Here is a 24,375-nt window from a genome sequence, read left to right as displayed (position 1 = left end):
TGGGTACCGAAAAAAAAAACTGTTTACGGATCCATCATTCTCAATGTATTGGGAGGCCACATGCCAAATTTCATCGTTTCACTAGCCATACAGCCAAAGATATGAATTTTTATTTCCCAAAAAACACGCTTTTTCGGACCCGGGCTCGCGTGCATAATATAGTCGCTGACGCTCCTATATAACAAGTATAGTCGCTTCGCTTCTATACTTTTGGTCCGTGGGGACCAGTTTGGAACCTTTAGGTCTTGTTTGTGAAGAGCCATATAGAATTTCTTAAAAAAATCAAAAAATATCAGGTGTACTTAAGTCTGGTCAGTCAGGGGGCCAAAGTTTATATGCCAAGGAAAAAGAGGACCAGTTGTTGGGGTATCATGCTTCAAAGAACCATAATGTGTTATATAGTCGCGTTGTATGTCAATATAATGTGTTATATGTGAAATATCTGTCAACGTATATTTATTGCATCCTAAATAAATTCTAAATACCAAATTTCAACCAAATCGGATCAATAGCAAAAGAGTTACGATGTCACGTGACCTAGACCTCAAATGTCAATTATCTGTCCAAATTTATTAATTGCATCCTAAATAAACCCCAAATACCAAATTTCATCCCAATCGGATCAATAGCAAAAAAGTTGTTAATTACATAAAAAAGTTTCATTCGAATCCTTTGAACATGCCAAGTCCCTGCTCTGTTCCTGGATGTAAATCTAATTAAAAAAGTAGTTTAAAAGCAGGGGAGGCAAGTAGTTTTGTTTTTGACTTCCCCAAAGATGAACAACTTAAAATTAAATGGCTAAAAGCCATACCTAGAGATAATTGGGCTCCTACTCAATGTTCTGTGCTTTGTGCCAAGCATTTTGACCCGAATAATATTATCCGTGAAGATGAATATCTTTTACCTGATGGCACACTCACTAAGATTAGAGTTAAAGCAAGATTAGTTTGCTCAGCAGTGCTTCAAATTTTTCCAAATTTACCTGCATATTTAACACAAAAAGAGAAAGTCCAGACGAAAGATATAGTGAACAACAAAAACGTAATGAACTTGCCAATGAAGCCTTTGGGCAACTTGATTTCATAACAAATTTTTAAGAGCTTATGAGTAATTATTCCCAAAAAATTCTAATAACTGACCTGTGAAATGTAAACATTTTTGGGGATACAAAACTATATTTCTATACTTTAAACTTGAATGATGCTTGTATAAATATTATTAATCAAATAACAATAGATAACGACCTACATGTTAAAGTATTTTTAAAAAACAATGAGTTGCCTCAAAATGACCTAAATTGGATTTTACCTGTTAAATTGAAATTAAGTAGGTGGTCTCAACTCGAAAATCTATTAATTAGGTTTAAGTTTTCTGATTATTGTGAGCTTAATAAACCATAATCTTCATCTCTAGAAAAGTTTCATCATTCACCAAAGTTCAGATTTCTTAAAAGAGGCTTTAAATTTATTGACGAGTTCTGATTCACACAACTTAGAGGATGAAAAAGATAGTGCAATTAGTAATCGAGTAATACTTTTAATAGATCAAATAACTTTACTTATTTTAAAGCAAAAACGTTATGGCCCATCAACTATAGTAATGTCTTTTATGTTATATATTATATTCACTTGCGCATATGAATTGCTTGGATATTATTTTAATCCACCCACCAAGAGTATCTCAGAACACCTACAGTAGCTTTCTTCTAGCTTTGAAGTGTCACCAAATTCTGACTTAAATAGAACTAACGACACCACAAATTATTTAAACATTGTATCCACTTCTTTAGCACCGACTGAGAAAGTTGTTAATTTATTAAATTTATATAAGTAAAAGACTACAAAATAGGGGGAAAAGTCTAATAATGCATTTATTTAATTATTAACGGCGTCTATACATATTTTAAACAATAAATCAACCACATAAATAAAATATTCTCATTTGTAAATAAGGCAAAATCAAAATTGAACGTCTCGGCAGAGTCGCCTTTTCAAAGCGTAAACGGATCTACCAAAACGGATCCGATACGCAAGTTGAGTAAAGGCGTGTGAAACAGGCATTATATTGAATAAATAACATGGAGCGCGGACTATAATGTTGTTGCTGACAACCGGCATATGCTGCGTTCTCGATTTCGGTCGCTAAACACGATCAGACGTAGCTTATGTGTATGAAGATTCATACCTATATGTATTTTATAAGTTTTATATAAATATGTATACTCAGCTTGTATTGTGGAAATATATATGAAAAAAATATTGACTTTGCTAAATAAGACTGATAAAAATCTCATAACTTCATTCAAGTTTACATATATCTTGTCTGTGTGAACTTTTGTGTACCTAGAATGATTACACAGTATGATTTGTTTTCATCCTGGTCAACAATTCAAGGGCTGTGGGACCCATTAGTTGTAAACCAGGAGGAATTGCATGTTTTAACTGCTGATTAGTATACCACACAACCAGGAATAAATAAGCTAATTGAAGTATGTTAGGATTCCGCAGATATCATGAAATGTGTTTGATGGGGCTCAGACCATGTACTTAAGGACATCCATCAAGAAATCATTGAGATTCTACCATATTGATGAAATTGAGAAACCAGGAAGAACTGCCTGTCTTTACTGTTGATTAGACTACACAACCAGAAATAAATAAGTTACATGAAGTATGTTAGGATTCCCCAGAGATCATGAAATGTGTTTGATGGAGTAGGTGCAATCATATGAGGAAGGAAATAAAAATTAGAAGTAAACAGGAATATAACAACTGAACTGTGACACAAACTGTAGACAATAAACTTCTTTGTTGTGGAACGGAGCAATATTTCAATGAAGTTTCACTTAATACTGGATTTTTTCACCAGAAGTTGGATGCATTTATAATTTATATACTTAATGTTATTTGAATGAAATATACATATGTAATTATATATACTTCTATTTGTTTCAAATCTTGAATAGGGAAAAAGGCACGAGAATCTTTCAATTGGAGCTAAAAACCCTATTGTTGGGTAGAAAATAAAACTTATTTCATGTTTATATTCCATAACCTGTTTATTGTTTTATCAACTCTTGTCATACAGTTATTTACTTTTAATAATTAAAGAGAAAAATGATCTATAATAAAGGTTGAGTTTTATTCAAGATTCCATTCCTTAAGGCATAAACCAAATTTGCTCTATATTACTTTGCAGTCATTAGCATACAGTTATTATCCATTTTATACATATCTTTAATTTTCATCAAAATGTCTATAATAAATAGTTTACATTTCAAAACATACAATTAAAATTTACACTTTTTAGGCAAACAATCTTTACTCTCTTATAAAGCAGATTTTATTGACACAGTTTTCTAAGAGCTACTGTTTATAAGTGGCGAGCAGTTTAAATTTGTATATACACTTAATCCAAAATATTTCATAAACAGTATTTATACCTGAATATTCTTACATACTTAACTTAAGAACTGGTTTACTCTTTTGCTTAATTATAATACATCTTGTTAAATCAATGTTTTTAATTTATTTAGAAAGTCTTTTAAGATATGTACTTAGGTCATTAATAAGTTACAATGTCTTGCAGAACAGCAAACATATCTGGTTGTCAAATTGGTATGCTAGCTGAAAGGGAGGACAACAAAAATCCAAGGACTAACCCTTGAAGCACACTTACAATGATCTTTTAGTTTCTCATAATGCTCTCGGTCAAATAAATATGTTAAATCATTTATAATATTTTTGTTACATTAGCTATTTTACAATTTATACTTACCCTTAGAATACTTACCCAATTCTCTTAAATATTCCAAGTTTATGTGTTTCGATGAGTTCACTCATCATTATCAGACTCTAACCCCACATAGCTGTAATGTTTACATGAAAACCCAGTAAGTTTATAGGTTTTTCTGCCCTTCTAACCCAACCCAACCCGCTATATTATTTCAATCTTTAAGGTAGGAAAAATAAATGGTAAACACAGTTAAATAATTAAGTAAAATCATCTTTATTTCATGAACTTATGTAAGTACATATCACTTTATGTGATAGAAAAGAGACATTTTACAAAAGCAGCTGTTCTTACACCTAATTTAAACATAAACATAATTTGTTAATGCCATATACACAAAGGTGCTCACATATGTCACAGAGAAAATCTTTACACTTCTTAATATTATTATTAATCAAAGGATTTAAAGCCTAAAAGTTTTATATTATAATTACATATATGAGAAATCATCATTTAGAAATTCTTGTATTGAGAAAAAACATTTTTTCAATAGATATTGTTTTATAGTAAATTTATATTGCAGTAAAAAACTTGGTAGGTAACAGTTTAATGGTAGCAGGGAGAGCATTATAGAGTTTGGGAGCAAAGAAGGAAACCCAACACTTAACCTTGTGTATCCTATAAAAATTTGTATATATATGTTCTCTATTTCTCGTAAAATGAAAATTGTACAATTTTGTGTGTGGAGTAATCACTAATATGATGTTTAATATGTACTAAACTATATGATATACAAATACTTCTCTGTAAGGAAACTATCTTTGGTATCTAAATAATATAGAATATAGAACAACAACAATAAGATAAAAAAAAGTCTCTCCAGTTTTGGACTGGCTTTTTCTGCTTCTTTTCACCACCATCTTCCACCTTATCATCAACTCAACACTTGAAACATCTAGCTGCCAGAATCTGCATTCCTCCCCTTCGATAGTGCCACAACTGGATGCTATCTACTGCTTCGATTATCCTCTTAGATGTTTTAAAGCCTGGCATCTCGCTGACCTGAGCATTCAGACTAAGTGGCCTGCTGCCAGTCATGAGCAAAACCATTAAGATACCCTTGCATGGGCGTTAATTGTTAGTCCATACAGATATCTATTTGTTATTCATATTTGACTAGGGACACATAACTGTAGTTGAATTTCCTTACTCTTTTAAGGTTACACACCTCTTGGGTGAAAACTGATTATATGCTTATATGCAAGGTGTAATATAACATTTACAGCGTTTAGTTAAGCGGAAATTTGCCAATCTTTCACATTTTGGACCTTATTCTAACTAATAAGTTCAATATTTTCTCCTTTTTGGTCTTGTTATTTATTTACATAATACATGTAGAGGTTAGGTTGTCATTGAAGCTCCTCATATTACATTAAGGCCTACCTTTAACGCTTGCGTTTTCTTCACAATTCAAATAATAACAATGATCCACAGTCCAGAGTTAGATTTTGTGTTAAAATAAATAAATAGTAATTAAACTTTCACTCCCGCACCCAAAATGCCATGTATGAGTCCTTCCGTCGCATGAAAACACGGTAAATTCTAAAACTTTACAACTTTGTCGAATGATCACAGCTAAAGGAAGGCGACTTGGTAAAAGATATGCACATAATCGGATTCTCCAGAGTCTCTAGAATTATTCCATACCGATTTCGGGAAATTCTGAGCTAATTTAAGTATTTTATCAACGAAAATAAAAAGCAAGACCGAGACGATTCGTTCACGTTGACGTCATGTCACTGATGTCATCAAAACTGCGGTAAAAGTCTGCATTAAAATCGCCCGTAAACGTCAAAATCGACCATTTTCAGACGATGTTTTAGGGTATAAAAAATGGTTTTTCCCTTATGATTTGTACATGGAAAAATAGTATAAAGCCTTAGGAACAGTTTAACATCAATTCTGGACCGATTCCAATCGGTTTTAGTAGTTAAATTTCGATTATAAAAAGGGTCTTATTTTAAGCGGACACGGGCGAACAGCGCAGGTTTCATTGCCTGGGTGACGTGCTTGTTGGGTGCTAGACCACCCGGATTATTGTACCTTGAGAGCCGGTACCGGGGGGGTACCAATATTCAGCTGACCGATTTTTTGGACTTTTTATGGAAAATTGCATTTTCTTGAAAAATGGTGATATTTGAAACAAAACAGTATTTAGTGGATTATAGCCAGATAAATTCCGCGTGTCTGAAGGTAAAAATGGTCTTCGTACGTTACATAGGTATGCCAGTATTAAGCGTCAAAGTTAAAAAAAGGTGTAGAGCAAAAACTACTCTACGTAGATGACTGTAGACTGCATCAGAAAAAAGCCCTTAAAAAGTATTATAAATGTTGAAAGTTTGAAATTTCCAAGTGCCACCCTTAAAAAGTTATTAAATAAAATGTGATTTTTTTTTGTCAATTTTTCGGACCTTCATGGAGAAAATGTATTATTGCTCGCCCTGTATGGTTCACAAAAATTTTGTTTATATGGCATTTGAAAGACAAAAGATGAAGCTTTTTTTTGGTATTTTTTTTTTTTTTTTAATAAGTTTCGTTTGGCGGCAAATTCAAAAAAACTGAAAATGCCAGAACTCGTTAAAAAATTTTTTTTGAAAAAAAAGCTCTAAATATGTTATTTCTCTCATAAAACTAAGTCTTTTCGCCGAAAAACTTTTTTTATAAAAATTATCTTTTAGCCTCTGGACCGTTTTGAATTTTTTTTTTACTCAATTTTGATCGCTTATAATAAATCACCCTGTATACGGATCTCGCCCAAAAAGTATACAGATAAGAATCACCCAAGAACCCTTATATCCTGAAAATTTCAGCTCGATTGAAAGCTTTAAACTTGAGATCTCGTGAGCAACTCGATTTGTACCCATTTTTTTACGAATTTTTGACTTCAACTCGGTACCGCTCTCTTTGTGGGTACCGAAAAAAAAAACTGTTTACGGATCCATCATTCTCAATGTATTGGGAGGCCACATGCCAAATTTCATCGTTTCACTAGCCATACAGCCAAAGATATGAATTTTTATTTCCCAAAAAACACGCTTTTTCGGACCCGGGCTCGCGTGCATAATATAGTCGCTGACGCTCCTATATAACAAGTATAGTCGCTTCGCTCCTATACTTTTGGTCCGTGGGGACCAGTTTGGAACCTTTAGGTCTTGTCAGTGATGGGCCTTAGAGGATTTCTTAAAAAAAATCGCAAATTATCAGGTGTACTTAGGTGAGGCTAACGTTTATCTGCCAAGGAAAGAGAGGACCAGTTGTTGGGGTATCATGCTTCAAAGAACCATAATTTGTTATATAGTCGCGTTGTGTGTCAATATACTGTCTTATATTTCAAATATCTGTGAAAGTATATTAATTGTATTCTAAAAAAAGCCTGAATACCAAATTCGAACAGAATCGGACCAATAGCAAAAAAGTTACGGTAGTCACGTGACCTAGGCTGAAACTTAAATGTCATAATTTATTAGTTGTATCCTAAATAAACCATAAATACCAAATTCAGAGAGAAGTTCCCATAAGGGTCTATTTATTTAAATAGAACAAACAGGGATTTTACGTCGATTTGTTTCAATTTTTCTTTTTATTTTGAAATGTAATAGTAATAAAATATCAAAAGAATTGACAGGAGGAGAATAAGAAATAAAAGAAACCATCAACGAATTGAATCGAAGCTATAGAAGCCGAGATATAAGTAAAAATGTGGGAAAAACAAAAGAAAACTGGTTTTTTCCCACGGTATAATTTTTCTTCTTAAAATAATTTATGACAAATTTTAGTTTTAGCCCTAAACTTGTAATTTTCACAAAAAAAACCCTAGAAAAAAACATTTTTTTTTTTTGGTCGAAAATCGAAAGGGGTATACCCACGAAAAATTAAAAAAAAATGGTTTTTATTTTTTTCTAAATAAAATATAACTCTGACAACTTTTTGTCTTAAACAAAAGTTTTCGGGAATATTACGAGGTATCCGTGCGTTAAAACGAATTGATTCTAGCTATCACAGAATCGGAGAAAATTGTAAAAAACTATTAATCATAAATATCGAAATATCAAGAGCCCTATGGAAAAATTTAAATTTTTTATTTTTCTATCCTGTACTACTTCAGAGTATCTTTAAAAAAGATTATTACCAATTTGACTCTAAAATAAACAGAAAACCTATTTCTTTGCATTTTTCGATTTTCGAACAAAATCCGGGGTCAAAATGAAAATTTTTCAAAACATGCTCCAAATTCAAAATTTCTTTTTTCTGGCTAAAGACCATTCAAAAAGTAATGAAAAAGCCTTATGACAAAATTTTTCAAAATCTATAATAATGCTACAATATTACGAAAGAAGATAAGTTCCCTTTAAAGCCTATGTATTCGAACCGATGATTTTTTAATTTTTTTTTTAAAGGCAAATTTAAGAAATAATTTAACTAATTAAGATAAAAGGAATAGGGTAATACAAAATATTATCTACAAATATATACATATCATCTAATAGCAAATTTCAATCGAATAGGAAATGTTGATAGTCACGTGACTCTAGAACTTAATATTTTAAAATTATGTAAGAAATCAACAATTGCATCCTAAATAAACCCCAAATTCCAAATTTGAACCCAATCGGATCAATAGCAAAAAAGTTATGAAAGTCACGTGACTTTAAAATTCAATATGTCAAATTTCTGTCAAAATGTATTACTGGCATCTTAAATAAAGCCCAAATACTAAATTTCAACCCAATCGGATCAATAGCAAAAGAGTTATGAAAGTCACGTGACTTTAAAATATAATTCGTCAATTATCTGTTAAAATTTATTAATTGTGTCCTAAATAAAGCATAAATACCAAATTTGAACCCAATCGGACTCATAGCAAAAAAGTTACAATAGTCACGTGACCCGGAAGTCAAATGTCAAATATCTGTCAAAAATTAATAATTGCATCCTAAATAAAGCCCAAATACCAAATTTGAACCCAATCAGACCAATAGCAAAAAAGTTACAATAGTCACGTGACCTGGAAGTCAAATGTCAAATATCTGTGAAAAATTCATAATTGCATCCTAAATAAACCCCAAATACCAAATTTCAATCAAATCGGACAAATAGGAAGAAAGTTAAGGTAGTCACGTGACCTTATGTTTTAAGTCATGTCAAATATCTGTAAAAATTTATTAATCTTATCCGAAATAGGTACTAGGTACCAAATTTCAACCAAATCGCACCAATACCAAAAAAGTTATGATACTCGACTAACCTTAAAAATCAATAATTTCAAAAAATTTTTATTTATATCCCAAAAGCAATGTTTAAGAATTATTAACATATATTAATAATAAACTAAATAGTAAAAACTCACCTAATATCGAAATTTTTATTTTAAATTAAATAGATCATTACGACTGACCCGTGTATATATTCGAATAATTTTAATAAAATAATCGGGCAAATTTCATTTCGTCTCACCCCGGTATAAAACCACTGACATTTCAAAAAAACGGCATTTTTCGAAGACGTCAAAATGTTTGTCGAATTTTCCTGGCCGCAATACACAATTTCCCCTATTGATATGCACAGATTCGGAAAGCCCATTCATTTTCTGATTCGGTGCTTCCTTTCCCTGATCGTTTCCGGTTCATTTTCATTCATAATTTTACAAAAAACCCAACCAAGTCCCGGCCACCTGTCACGAGCAAAAAATTTGTATCCACCATGCGTCAAAGTATTGTTCCCACCAGCCATTTCATCAGAGTTTAGGTTGACACCTCCAATTACCTGCAAAAACGCAAAAAAATGGACTTTTTTCATAAAATTGCATTTTTCGGGTACTTGTACTATCGCTGGAACCCTGAAATTTTAGTATGTGTTGTAAAACAAAATTTCGGATCTTTTAGATGATGTCTGATCTTTTCACCATGTACAGGGACGTGGCAAATGAATTAAACGCGAAAATTCGAATTGCTCAGAACCTAATTATGTTGGAAGATTGTAAGTTTACACAAATAATGGGGTTAATAAAGTATTTAATGCCTGAGAATATAAATGGTCCAGGTGCCACTACGAAAAAGTTATTAAATAAAATGTGATTTTTGAGTCGGACCTTCATGGGTAAAGTTCATTATTGCTCGCCCTGTATGGCTTACGAAAATTTCGGTTATATGGCATATGAAAGGTAAAGGATGAAGTTATTTTTTGAAAAAAAAAAATTTCCCAAAATAAGTATTGTTTGGCAGAAAATTCCAAAAAACTGAAAATGCCAGAACTCGTAAAATAAATTTTTTACAAAAAAAAGCTCCAAGTATGTTAAATCTCTTATAAAACGAAGTCTTTTCGCCGAAACACTTTTTTTATAAAATTTTTTTTTTAGCCTCTGGAGAAGTTTGAATTTTTTTTTTAGTCACTTTTGTTCGCTTATAACAACTCACCCTGTATACCGATCTGGCCCAAAAAGTATACAGTTCTTAAGCCCCCACCGACCCTTATGTCCTAAAAATTTAAAGTTTTTTAAAGGCTTTTTATTTGAGTTCTCGCGTCTGAACGGAATTTGACCCATTTTTTTACGAATTTTTGACTTTGAGACAGTACCGCTCCGTTTGGTGGTACCGGAAAAAAAATTCGTTTACGGATCCATCATTCCCAATGTATTGAGAGACCCTATGCCAAATTTCATCGTTTCGCTAACCATACAGCCAAAGATATGAATTTTTATTTCCAAAAAAACACGATTTTTCGGGCCCGGGCTCGCGTGCATAATATAGTCGCAGACGCTCCTATATAACAAGTATAGTCGCTTCGCTCCTATACTTTTGGTCCGTGGGGACCAGTTTGGAACCTTAAGGTCTTGTCTGTGAATGGCTATAAAGAAATTCTTAAAAAAAAAAACAAAAATTATCAAGTGTACTTAGGTCTAGTCAGCCGGGAGGCCAACGTTTATATGCCAAGGAAAGAGAGGACCAGTTGTTGGGGTATCATGCTTCAAAGAACCATAATTTGTTATATAGTCGCGTTGTATGTCAATATAATGTGTTATATGTCAAATATCTGTCAACGTTTATTATTTGCATCCTAAATTAACTCTTAATACCAAATTTCAACCCAATCGGATCAATATCAAAAGAGTTACGGTGTCACATGACCTAGACCTCAAAAGTCAAAAATCTATAAAAATTTATTAATTGCATCCTAAAACAACCCCAAATACCAAATTTCAACCCAATCGGATCAATAGCAAAAAAGTTACGGTGTCACGTGACCTGGACGTCAAAAATCTGTCAAAATTTATTAATTGCATCCTAAATCAACCCCAAAATGCCAAATTTCAACCCAATCGGATCAATAGCAAAAAAGTTACGGTGTCACGTGACCTGGACCTCAAAAGTCAAAAATCTGTCCAAATTTATTAATTGCATCCTAAATAAACCCCAAATACCAAATTTCATCCCAATCGGATCAATAGCAAAAAGGTTGTTAATTACATAAAAAAGTTTCATTCGAATCCTTTGAACATGCCAAGTGCCTGCTATGTTCCCGGATGTAAATCTAATTACAAAAGTAGTTTAAAAGCAGAGGAGGCAAGTCGTTCTGTTTTTGGCTTCCCCAAAGATGAACCAATTAAAGTTAAATGGCTAAAAGCCATACGTAGAGATAATTGGGCTCCTACTCAATATTCTGTGGTTTGTGCTAAGCATTTTGACCGGAATTATATTATCCGTGAAGATGATTAACTTTTACTTGATGGCACACTCACTAAGATTAGAGTTAAAGCAAGATTAGTTTGCTCAGCAGTGCCTCAAAATTTTCCAAATTTACCTGCATATTTAACACAAAAAGTGGCATTTCCTAGAGAAAATCCAGAAGAAAGAAATAGTGAACAACAAAAAAGTAATGAACTTGCCAATGAAGCCTTTGGGCAACTTGATTTCATAACAAATTTTCAAGATCTTATGAGTAATTATTCCCAAAAAATTCTAATAACTGACTTGTGAAATGTAAAAATTTTTAGAGATACAAAACTATATTTCTATACTTTAAACTTGAACGATGCTTGTATAAATATCATTGATCAAATATCAATAGATAGCGACCTACATGTTAAAGTCTTTTTAAAAAACAATGAGTTGTCCCAAAATGACCTAAAACGGATTTTACTTTTCGAATTGAAATTAAGTAGATGGTCTCTAAAAACTTTACTTATTTTAGTCTCAAATAACTTTACTTATTTTAAAGTGAAAACGTTATTGCCCATCAACTATAGTAATGTCTTTTATGTTATATATTATATCCACTTGCGCATATGAATTGCTTCGTTTAGTTTATTTTAATCTACCCACCAAGAGGTACCTACAGAATCTTTCTTTTAGCTTTGAAGTGTCACCAAATTCTGACTTAAATAAAACTAACGACACTACTACTTATTTAAACATTGGATCCACTTCTTTAGCACCGACTGAGAAAGTTGTTAATTTATTAATTGATTAAATTTATATAACTCAAAGACTAGACTATAGGGGAAAAAGTATAATAATGCATTTATATAATTATTAACGGCGTCTATACATATTTGAAACAATAAATCAACCACATAAATAAAATATTCTCATATGTAAAATAAGCGTAAACGGAATCGAATCTCCCACGTGGTGCGACGTTGGCACTGTTATTACGCAGCTTGAGTATTGGCGTGTGAAACAGGCATTATTTGATTGAATAACAGGGAGCACGGACTATATATTGTGGTTGCTGTCAACCGACATATACTGCGTTCTCGACTTGGTTGTTCATTTTAATTTTTCAGTTTTATATAAATAAATATGTATACTCAGCTTGTATTGTGGAAATATATATGAAAAAAAGATTGACTTTGCTAAATAAGACAGATAAAAATCTCATAATTTCATTCAAGTTTACATATATCTTGCCTGTGTGAACTTTTGTGTACCTAGAATGATTACACAGTATGATTTGTTTTCATCCTGGTCAACAATTCAAGGGCTGTGGGACCCATTAGTTGTAAACCAGGAGGAATTGCATGTTTTAACTGCTGATTAGGATACCACACAACCAGGAATAAATAAGCTAATTGAAGTATGTTAGGATTCCGCAGAGTTCATGAAATGTGTTTGATGGGGCTCAGACCATGTACTTAAGGACATCCATCAAGAAATCATTGAGATTCTACCATATTGATGAAATTGGGAAACCAGGAAGAACTGCCTGTCTTTACTGTTGATTAGACTACACAACCAGAAATAAATAAGTTACATGAAGTATGTTAGGATTCCCCAGAGATCATGAAATGTGTTTGATGGAGTAGATGCAATCATATGAGGAAGGAAATAAAAATTAGAAGTAAACAGGAATATAACAACTGAACTGTGACACAAACTGTAGACAATCAACTTTTTTGTTGTGGAACGGAGCAATATTTCAATGAAGTTTCACTTAATACTGGATTTTTTCACCAGAAGTTGGACGCATTTACAATTTATATACTTAATGTTATTTGAATGAAATATACATATGTAATTATATATACTTTATTTGTTTCGAATCTTGAATAGGCAAAAAGGCACGAGAATTTTTCAACTGGACCTAAAAACCCTATTGTTGGGTAGAAAATAAAACTTATTTCATGTTTATATTCCATAACCTGTTTATTGTTTTATCAACTTTTGTCATACAGTTATTTACTTTTAATAATTAAAGAGAAAAATGATCTATAATAAAGGTTGAGTTTTATTCAAGATTCCATTCCTGAAGGCATAAACCAAATTTGCTTTATATTACTTTGCAGTCATTAGCATACAGTTATTATCCATTTTATACATATCTTTAATTTTCATCAAAATGTCTATAATAAATAGTTTACATTTCAAAACATACAATTAAAATGTACACTTTTTAGGCAAACAATTATTACTCTCATATAAAGCAGATACTATTGGGACAGTTTTCTAAGAGCTACTGTTTATAAGTGGCGAGCAGTTTAAATTTGTACATACAGTTATTCAAAAATATTTCATAGACAGTATTTATACCTGAATATTCTTACATACTTAACTTAAGAACTGGTTTATTCTTTTGCTTAATTATAATACATCTTGTTAAATCAAAGTTTTTAATTTATTTAGAAAGTCTTTTAAGATATGTACTTAGGTCATTAAAAAGTTACAATGTCTTGCAGAACAGCAAACATATCTGGTTGTCAAATTGGTATGCTAGCTGAAAAAGAGGACAACAAAAATCCGAGGACTAACCCTTGAAGCATACTTACAATGATCTTTTAGTTTCTCATAATGCTCTCGGTCAAATAAATATGTTAAATCATTTATAATATTTTTGTTACATTAGCTATTTTACAATTTTATTTTCCTGTAGAAAAAGAACATGAATACTTACCCAATTCTCTTAAATATTCCTAGTTTATGTGTTTCGATGAGATCACTCATCATTATCAGACTCTGACCCCACAAAGCTGTAATGTTTACTTGAAAACCCAGTAAGTTTATAGGTGTTTCTGCCCTTCTAACCCAACCCGCTATATTATTTCAATCTTTAAGGTAGGAAAAATAAATGGTGAACACAGTTAAATAATTAAGTAAAATCATCTTTATTTCATAAACTTATGTTACACTTACACATCACTTTATGTGATAGAAAAGAGAGATTTAACAAAAACAGCTGTTCTTACACCTAATTTAAACATAAACATAATTTGTTAATGCCATATACACAAAGGTGCTCACATATGTCGCAGAGAAAATCTTTACACTTCTTAATATTATTATTAATCAAAGGATTTAAAGCCTAAAAGTTTTATATTATAATTACATATATGAGAAATCATCATTTAGAAATTCTTGTATTGAGAAAAAACATTTTTTCAATAGATATTGTTTTATAGTAAATTTATATTGCAGTAAAAAACTTGGTAGGTAACAGTTTAATTGTAGCAGGGAGAGCATTATAGAGTTTAGGAGGAAAGAAGGAAACCCAACACTTAACCTTGTGTATCCTATTAAAATTTGTATATATATGTTCTCTATTTCTCGTAAAATGAAAATTGTACAATTTTGTGTGTGGAGTAATCACTAATATGATGTTTAATATGTACTAAACTATATGATATATAAATACTTCTCTGTAAGGGAACTATCTTTGGTATCTAAATAATATAGAATATAGAACAACAACAATAAGATAAAAAAAAGTCTCTCCAGTTTTGGACTGGCTTTTTCTGCTTCTTTTCACTACCATCTTCCACCTTATCATCAACTCAACACTTGAAACATCTAGCTGCCAGAATCTGCATTCCTCCCCTTCGATAGTGCCACAACTGGATGCTATCTACTGCTTCGATTATCCTCTTAGATGTTTTAAAGCCTGGCATCTCGCTGACCTGAGCATTCAGACTAAGTGGCCTGCTGCCAGTCATGAGCAAAACCATTAAGATACCCTTGCATGGACGCTAATTGTTAGACCATACAGATATCTATTTGTTATTCATATTTGACTAGGGACACAACTTTAGTTGAATTTCCTTACTCTTTTGAGGTTACACACCTCTTGTGTGAAAACTGATTATATGCTTATATGCAAGGTGTAATATAACATTTACAGCGTTTAGTTAAGCGGAAATTTGCCAATCTTTCACATTTTGGGCCTTATTCTAACTAATAAGTTCAATATTTTCTCCTTTTTGGTCTTGTTATTTATTTACATAATACATGTAGAGGTTAGGTTGTCATTGCATTAAAGGTTACATTACATTAAGGCCTACCTTTAACGCTTGCGTTTTCTTCACAATTCAAATAATAACAATGATGCACAGTCCACAGTTAGATTTTGTGTTAAAATAAATAGTAATTAAACTTTCACTCCCGCACCCAAAATGCCATGTATGAGTCCTTCCGTCGCATGAAAACACGGTAAATTCTAAAACTTTACAACTTTGTCGAATGATCACAGCTAAAGGAAGGCGACTTGGGAAAAGATATGCACATAATCGGATTCTCCAGAGTCTCTAGAATTATTCCATACCGATTTCGGGAAATTCTGAGCTAATTTAAGTATTTTATCAATGAAAATAAGAAGCAAGACCGAGCCGATTCATTCACGTTGACGTCATGTCACTGATGTCATCAAAACTGCGGTAAAAGTGGGCATTAAAATCGCCCGTAGACGTCAAAATTGACCATTTTCAGACGATGTTTTGGGGTATAAAAAAAGGTTTTTACCTTATGATTTGTACATGGAAAAATAGTATAAAGCCTTAGGAACAGTTTAACATCAATTCTGGACCGATTCCAGGTGGTTTTAGTAGTCAAATTTCGATTATAAAAAGGGTCTTATTTTCGAACGGAAACGGTCGAAAAGCGCAGGTTTCATTGCCTGGGTGACGTGCTTGTTGGGTGCTAGACCACTTACTTATTGTACCCTGATAGCCCCGCACCGGGGGTGTTCAGCATTCCACTGACTGATTTATGGCACTTTTTATAGAAAATTAAATTTTCTTGGAAAATTGTTTTATTTGAAACAAAACGGTATTTAGTGGATTATAGCCAGATAAATTCCGCGTGTCTGAAGGCAAAAATAGTCTTCGTACGTTGCATAGGTATTCCAGTATTAAGCGTCAAAGTTAAAAAAAGGTGTAGAGCAAAAACTACTCTACGTAGATGACTGTAGAGTATATCAGAAAAAAGCTCTTAAAAAGTATTATAAATGTTGAAAGTTTGAAATTTCCAAGTGCCACCCTTAAAAAGTTATTAAATAAAATGTAATTTTTTTTTTTCAATTTTTTGGACCTTCATGGGAAAATTTTTTTATTGCTCGCCCTGTATGGTTCACAAGAATTTCGGTTATATGGCATTTGAAAGATAAAAGATGAAGCTTTTTTTTGAAAATTTTTTTTTTCCCGAAATAAGTTTGGTTTGGCGGCAAATTCAAAAAAACTGAAAATGCCAGAACTCGTTAAAAAAATTTTTTTGAAAAAAAAGCTCTAAGTATGTTATTTCTCTTATAAAACTAAGTCTTTTCGCCGAAAAACTTTTTTTATAAAAATTATGTTTTAGCCTCTGGACCATTTTGAATTTTTTTTTTACTCAACTTTGATCGCTTATAATAAATCACCCTGTATACGGATCTGGCTCAAAAAGTATACAGACATGAACCACCCAAGACCCCTTATATCTTAAAAATTTCAGGTCGATTAAAGGCTTTAAATTTGAGTTATCGCGTCTGACTCGATTTTGACCGGCTTTTTTACCATTTTTTGACTTCAACTCGCAACCGCTCCCGTCGCGGGTGTCGGAAAAAAAAATTGTTTACATATCCATCATTCCCAATGTATTGAGAGGCCACATGCCAAATTTCATCGTTTCACTAGCAATACAGCCAAAGTTATGAATTTTTATATCCCAAAAAACACGGTCGCGCGAGCTCTAGGTGGCGTGCATAATATAGTCGCTGACGCTCCTATATAACAAGTATAGTCGCTTCGCTCCTATACTTTTGGTCCGTGGGGACCAGTTTGGAACCTCTAAGTCCTGTCAGTGATGGGCCTTAGAGGATTTCTTAAAAAAAACAAAAATTATCAGGTGTACTTAGGTCTGGTCAGTCGGGGGGACTAACGTTTATCTGCCAAGAGAGGACCAATTGTTGGGGTATCATGCTTCAAAGAACCATAATGTGTTATATAGTCGCGTTGTGTGTCAATAAAATGTGTTATTATGTGTTACATATGTCAAATATCTGTCAACGTATATTAATTGCATCCTTAATAAACTCTAAATAGCAAGTTTCAACCCAATCGGATCAGTAGCAAAAGAGTTACGGTGTCACGTGACCTGAACTACAAATTTGAATTATCTGTCAAAATTTATTATTTGCATCCTAAATAAACTCCAAATACCAAATTTCATCCCAATCGGATCAATAGCAAAAAAGTTGTTAATTACATAAAAAAGTTTCATTAGAATCCTTTGAACATGCCAAGTCCCTGCTGTGTTCCTGGATATAAATCTAATTACAAAAGTAGTTTAAAAGCAGGGGAGGCAAGTATTTCTGTTTTTCGCTTCCCCAAAGATGAACAACTTAAAATTAAATGGCTAAAACCATACCTAGAGATAATTGGACTCCTACTCAATATTCTGTGGTGTGTGCCAAGCATTTTTATCAGAATGATATTATCCGTGAAGATGATTATCTTTTACCTGATGGCACACTCACTAAGATTAGAGTTAAAGCAAGATTAGTTTGCTCAGCAGTGCCTCAAATTTTTCACAACACAAAAAGTGCAACTTCCTAGAGAAAGTTTAGACGAAAGAAATAGTGAACAACAAAAAAGTAATGAACTTGCCAATGAAGCCTTTGGGCAACTTGATTTCATAACAAATTTTTAAGAGCTTATGAGTTGTTATTCCCAAAAAATTCTAATATCTGACTTGTGGAATGTAAACATTTTTGAAGATGAGTTGCCTCAAAACGACCTAAAATGGATTTTACCTTTCCAATTCCATTCCATTCATTTCCATTCCACTAATTATTTAAGCATTGGATCCACTTCTTTGCACCGACTGAGAAAGTTGTTAATTTATTAATTGATTAAATTTATATAAGTAAAAGACTACAATATAGGGGGAAAAGTCTAATAATGCATTTATATAATTGTTAACGGCGTCTATACATATTTTAAACATTAAATCAATCACATAAATAAAATATTCACATTTGTAAATAAATCAAAATTGAACGTCTCGGCAGAGTCACCCTTTCAAAGCGTAAACGGATCTACCAAAACGCATCCGATACGCAGCTTGAGTAAAGGCGTGTGAAACAGGCATTATATTGATAAAATAACATGGAGCGCGGACTATAATGTTGTTGCTGACAACCGGCATATGCTGCGTTCTCGATTCCGGTCGCTAAAACGATCGGACGTAGCGATTGTGTATGAAGATGCATACCTATATGTATTTTATAAGTTTTATATTAATATTAATACTCAACTTATATTGTGCCAATATGTATAAAAAAAACCATAACTTTGCTAAATAAGACTGATAAAAATCTCATAACTTCATTCAAGTTTACATATATCTTGCCTGTGTGAACTTTTGTGCATCTAGAATGATTACACAGTATGATTTGTTTTCATCCTGGTCAAACCAGGATGAAACCATCACACAACCAGGAAGAAATAAGCTAATTGAAGTATGTTAGGATTCCACAGAGTTCATGAAATGTGTTTGATGGGGCTCAGACCATGTACTTAAGGACATCCATCAAGAAATCATTGAGATTTTACCATATTGATGAACTTGGGAAACCAGAAAGAACTGCCTGTCTTTACTGTTGATTAGACTACACAACTAGAAATAAATAAGTTACATGAAGTATGTTAGGATTCCCCAGAGATCATGAAATGTGTTTGATGGAGTAGGTGCAGTCATATGAGGAAGGAAATAAAAATTAGAAGTAAACAGGAATATAACAACTGAACTGTGACACAAACTGTAGACAATCAACTTTTTTGTTGTGGAACGGAGCAATATTTCAATGAAGTTTCACTTAATACTGGATTTTTTCACCAGAAGTTGGATGCATTTATAATTTATATACTTAATGTTATTTGAATGAAATATACATATGTAATTATATATACTTTATTTGTTTTGAATCTTGAATAGGCAAAAAGGCACGAGAATTTTTCAGCTGGACCTAAAAACCCTATTGTTGGGTAGAAAATAAAACTTATTTCATGTTTATATTCCTCAACCTGTTTATTGTTTTATCAACTTTTGTCATACAGTTATTTACTTTTAATAATTAAAGAGAAAAATGATCTATAATAAAGGTTGAGTTTTATTCAAGATTCCATTCCTGAAGGCATAAACCAAATTTGCTTTATATTACTTTGCAGTCATTAGCATACAGTTATTATCCATTTTATACATATCTTTAATTTTTTATCAAAATGTCTATAATAAATAGTTTACATTTCAAAACATACAATTAAAATGTACACTTTTTAGGCAAACATTCTTTACTCTCATATAAAGCAGATATTGGGACAGTTTTCTAAGAGCTACTGTTTATATGTGGCGATCAGTTTAAATTTGTACATACACTTAATCTGAAATATTTCATAGACAGTATTTATACCTGAATATTCTTACATACTTAACTTAAGAACTGCTTTATTCTTTTGCTTAATTATAATACATCTTGTTAAATCAATGTTTTTAATTTATTTAGAAAGTCTTTTAAGATATGTACTTAGGTCATTAAAAAGTTACAATGTCTTGCAGAACAGCAAACATATCTGGTTGTCAAATTGGTATGCTAGCTGAAAAAGAGGACAACAAAAATCCGAGGACTAACCCTTGAAGCATACTTACAATGATCTTTTAGTTTTTCATAATGCTCTCGGTCAAATAAATATGTTAAATCATTTATATTTTTGTTACATTAGCTATTTTACAATTTTATTTTCCTGTAGAAAAAGAACATGAATACTTACCCAATTCTCTTAAATATTCCTAGTTTATGTGTTTCGATGAGATCACTCATCATGATCAGACTCAGAACACCACATAGCTGTAATGTTTACATGAAAACCCAGTAAGTTTATAGGTTTTTCTGCCCTTCTAACCCAACCCAATCCGCTATATTATTTCAATCTTTTAGGTAGGAAAAATAAATGGTGAACACAGTTAAATAATTAAGTAAAATCATCTTTATTTCATAAACTTATGTTACACTTACACATCACTTTATGTGATAGAAAAGAAAGATTTAACAAAAACAGCTGTTCTTACACCTAATTTAAACATAAACATACTTTGTTAATGCCATATACACAAAGGTGCTCACATATGTCGCAGAGAAAATCTTTACACTTCTTAATATTATTATTAATCAAAGGATTTAAAGCCTAAAAGTTTTATATTATAATTACATATATGAGAAATCATCATTTAGAAATTCTTGTATTGAGAAAAAACATTTTTTCAATAGATATTGTTTTATAGTAAATTTATATTGCAGTAAAAAACTTGGTAGGTAACAGTTTAATGGTAGCAGGGAGAGCATTATAGAGTTTGGGAGCAAAGAAGGAAACCCAACACTTAACCTTGTGTATCCTATAAAAATTTGAATATATATGTTCTCTATTTCTCGTAAAATGAAAATTGTACAATTTTGTGTGTGGAGTAATCACTAATATGATGTTTAATATGTACTAAACTATATGATATATAAATACTTCTCTGTAAGGAAACTATCTTTGGTATCTAAATAATATAGAATATAGAACAACAATAAGATAAAAAAAAGTCTCTCCAGTTTTGGACTGGCTTTTTCTGCTTCTTTTCACCACCATCTTCCACCTTATCATCAACTCAACACTTGAAACATCTAGCTGCCAGAATCTGCATTCCTCCCCTTCGATAGTGCCACAACTGGATGCTATCTACTGCTTCGATTATCCTCTTAGATGTTTTAAAGCCTGGCATCTCGCTGACCTGAGCATTCAGACTAAGTGGCCTGCTGCCAGTCATGAGCAAAACCATTAAGATACCCTTGCATGGATGCTAATTGTTAGACCATACAGATATCTATTTGTTATTCATATTTGACTAGGGACACATAACTGTAGTTGAATTTCCTTACTCTTTTAAGGTTACACACCTCTTGGGTGAAAACTGATTATATGCTTATATGCAAGGTGTAGTATTTACAGCGTTTAGTTAAGCGGAAATTTGCCAATCTTTCACATTTTGGACCTTATTCCAACTTATAAGTTCAATATTTTCTGCTTTTTGGTCTTGTTATTTATTTACATAATACATGTAGAGGTTAGGTTGTCATTGAAGCTCATATTACATTAAGGCCTACCTTTAACGCTTGCGTTTTCTTCACAATGCAAATAATAACAATGATCCACAGTCCACAGTTAGATTTTGTGTTAAAATAAATAAATAGTAATTAAACTTTCACTCCCGCACCCAAAATGCCATGTATGTATGGGTCCTTCCGTCGCATGAAAACACGGTAAATTCTAAAACTTTAAAACTTTGTCGAATGATCACAGCTAAAGGAAGGCGACTTGGTAAAAGATATGCACATAATCGGATTCTCCAGAGTCTCTAGAATTATTCCATACCGATTTCGGGAAATTCTGAGCTAATTTAAGTATTTTATCAATGAAAATAAGAAGCAAGACCCAGCCGATTCATTCACGTTGACGTCATGTCACTGATGTCATCAAAACTGCGGTAAAAGTGGGCATTAAAATCGCCCGTAGACGTCAAAATTGACCATTTTCAGACGATGTTTTAGGGTATAAAAAAAGGTTTTTCCTTTATGATTTGTACATGGAAAAATAGTATAAAGCCTTAGGAACAGTTTAACATCAATTCTGGACCGATTCCAACCGGTTTTAGTAGTTAAATTTCGATTATAAAAAGGGTCTTATTTTAAGCGGACACGGGCGAACAGCGCAGGTTTCATTGCCTGGGAGACGGGCTTGTTGGGTGCTAGACCACCCGAATTATTGTACCTTGAGAGCCGGTACCGGGGGGGTACCAATATTCAGCTGACCGATTTTTTGGACTTTTTATGGAAAATTGCATTTTCTTGAAAAATGGTGATATTTGAAACAAAACGGTATTTAGTGGATTATAGCCAGATAAATTCCGCGTGTCTGAAGGCAAAAATGGTCTTCGTACGTTACATAGGTATGCCAGTATTAAGCGTCAAAGTAAAAAAAAGGTGTAGAGCAAAAACTACTCTACGTAGATGACTGTAGATTACATCAGAAAAAAGCCCTTAGAAAGTATTATAAATGTTGAAAGTTTGAAATTTCCAAGTGCCACCCTTAAAAAGTTATTAAATAAAATGTGATTTTTTTTTGTCAATTTTTCGGACCTTCATGGAAAAAATTTATTATTGCTCGCCCTGTATGGTTCACAAAAATTTCGCTTATATGGCATTTGAAAGATAAAAGATGAACCTATTTTTTGAAATTTTTTTTTTTTCGGAAATAAGTTTCGTTTGGTAGTAAATTCGAAAAAACTAAAAATGCCAGAACTCGTTAAAAAATTTTTTTTGAAAAAAAACCTCTAAATATGTTATTTCTCTCATAAAACTAAGTCTTTTCGCCAAAAAACTTTTTTTATAAAAATTATCTTTTAGCCTCTGGACCATTTTGAATTTTTTTTTTACTCAACTTTGATCGCTTATAAAAAATCACCCTGTATACGGATCTGGCCCAAAAAGTATACAGACACGTAACCCCCAAGAACCCGTATATCCTGAAAATTTCAGCTCGATTGAATGCTTTAAAATTGAGATCTCGTCGGAAACTCGAATTTTACCCATTTTTTTACGAATTTTTGACTTCAACTCGGTACTGCTCCCTTTGTGGGTACCGAAAAAAAAAATTGTTTACGGATTCATCATTCTCAATGTATTGAGAGGCCACATGCCAAATTTCATCGTTTCGCTAGCCATACAGCCAAAGATATGAATTTTTATTTCCCAAAAAACACCCAAATTAGGGTCGGACGTGGCGTGCATAATAAGTCGCTAACGCTCCTTATAACAAGTATAGTCGCTTCGCTCCTATACTTTTGGTCCGTGGGGACCAGTTTGGAACCTTTAGGTCTTGTTTGTGAAAAGCCATAAGGGAATTAAAAAAAAAAATCAAAAATTATCAGGTGAGTCGGGGAGGCTAACGTTTACCTGCCAAGGTAAGAGAGGACCAGTTGTTGGGGTATCATGCTTCAAAGAACCATAATTTGTTATATAGTCGCGTTGTGTGTCAATATACTGTCTTATATTTCAAATATCTCTCAAAGTATATTAATTGTATCCTAAATATAGCCTGAATACCAAATTCGAACAGAATCGGACCAATAGCAAAAAAGTTACGGTAGTCACGTGACCTAGGCTGAACCTTAAATGTCAGTTATCTGTCATAATTTATTAGTTGTATCCTAAATAAACCATAAATACCAAATTCAGAGAGAAGTTCCCATAAAGGTCTATTTCTTGAAATAGAACAAACAGGGATTTTACGTCGATTTGTTTTAATTTTTCTTTTTATTTTGAAAAGTAATAGTAATAAAATATCAAAAGAATTGACAGGAGGAGAATAAGAAATAAAAGAAACCATCAACAAATTGAATCGAAGCTATAGAAGCCGAGATATTAGAAAAAATGTGGGAAAAACAAAAGAAAACTGGTTTTTTCCCACGGTATCATTTTTTTTTCTTAAAATAATTATTGACAAATTATAATGTAAGCCCTAAGTTGGCAATTTCAAGTAAAAAAAACCCAAGAAAAAAAAAATTTTTTTTGGTCGAAAATCGAAAGGGGAATAGCCACGAAAAATTGCGAAAAAATGGTTTTTATTTTTTTAAAAATAAAATATAACTCTGACAACTTTTTGTCTTAAACAAAAGTTTTCGGGAATATTACGAGGTATCCGTGCGTTAAAACGAATCGGTTCTAGCTATTATACAATCGGAGAAAATTGGAAAAAACTATTAAACATAAATATCGAATTATCAAGAGCCCTATGGAAAAATTTCA

At 32.3% G+C, this 24,375-nt stretch overlaps 2 long non-coding RNA genes across 2 annotated transcripts in view; both read right to left on the bottom strand.

The window, feature by feature from the left end:
- Positions 1-3,989: 3,989 nt before the first annotated feature.
- On the bottom strand, positions 3,990-16,229 carry LOC126749597 (uncharacterized). The gene is made up of 2 exons (XR_007665165.1): positions 15,560-16,229; positions 3,990-5,175 (listed from the first exon to the last, which is right to left on the bottom strand). It is a non-coding gene; the product is annotated as an uncharacterized LOC126749597 (long non-coding RNA).
- Positions 16,230-20,543: 4,314 nt separating this feature from the next.
- Positions 20,544-24,375, bottom strand: part of LOC126749596 (uncharacterized) — a 106,931-nt gene continuing 103,099 nt past the window's right edge. The window contains exon 3 of the long non-coding RNA XR_007665164.1: positions 20,544-20,911. This is a non-coding gene — a long non-coding RNA (uncharacterized LOC126749596). The remainder of the gene's footprint in view (positions 20,912-24,375) is intronic.

This window comes from Anthonomus grandis, unplaced genomic scaffold (genome assembly GCF_022605725.1).
Source record: "Anthonomus grandis grandis unplaced genomic scaffold, icAntGran1.3 ctg00000342.1, whole genome shotgun sequence".
NCBI classification, from domain to species: Eukaryota; Metazoa; Arthropoda; class Insecta; order Coleoptera; family Curculionidae; genus Anthonomus; species Anthonomus grandis.
Note: the sequence above shows the minus strand (reverse complement) of the source record. Positions and strands in the feature narration are given on the sequence as shown.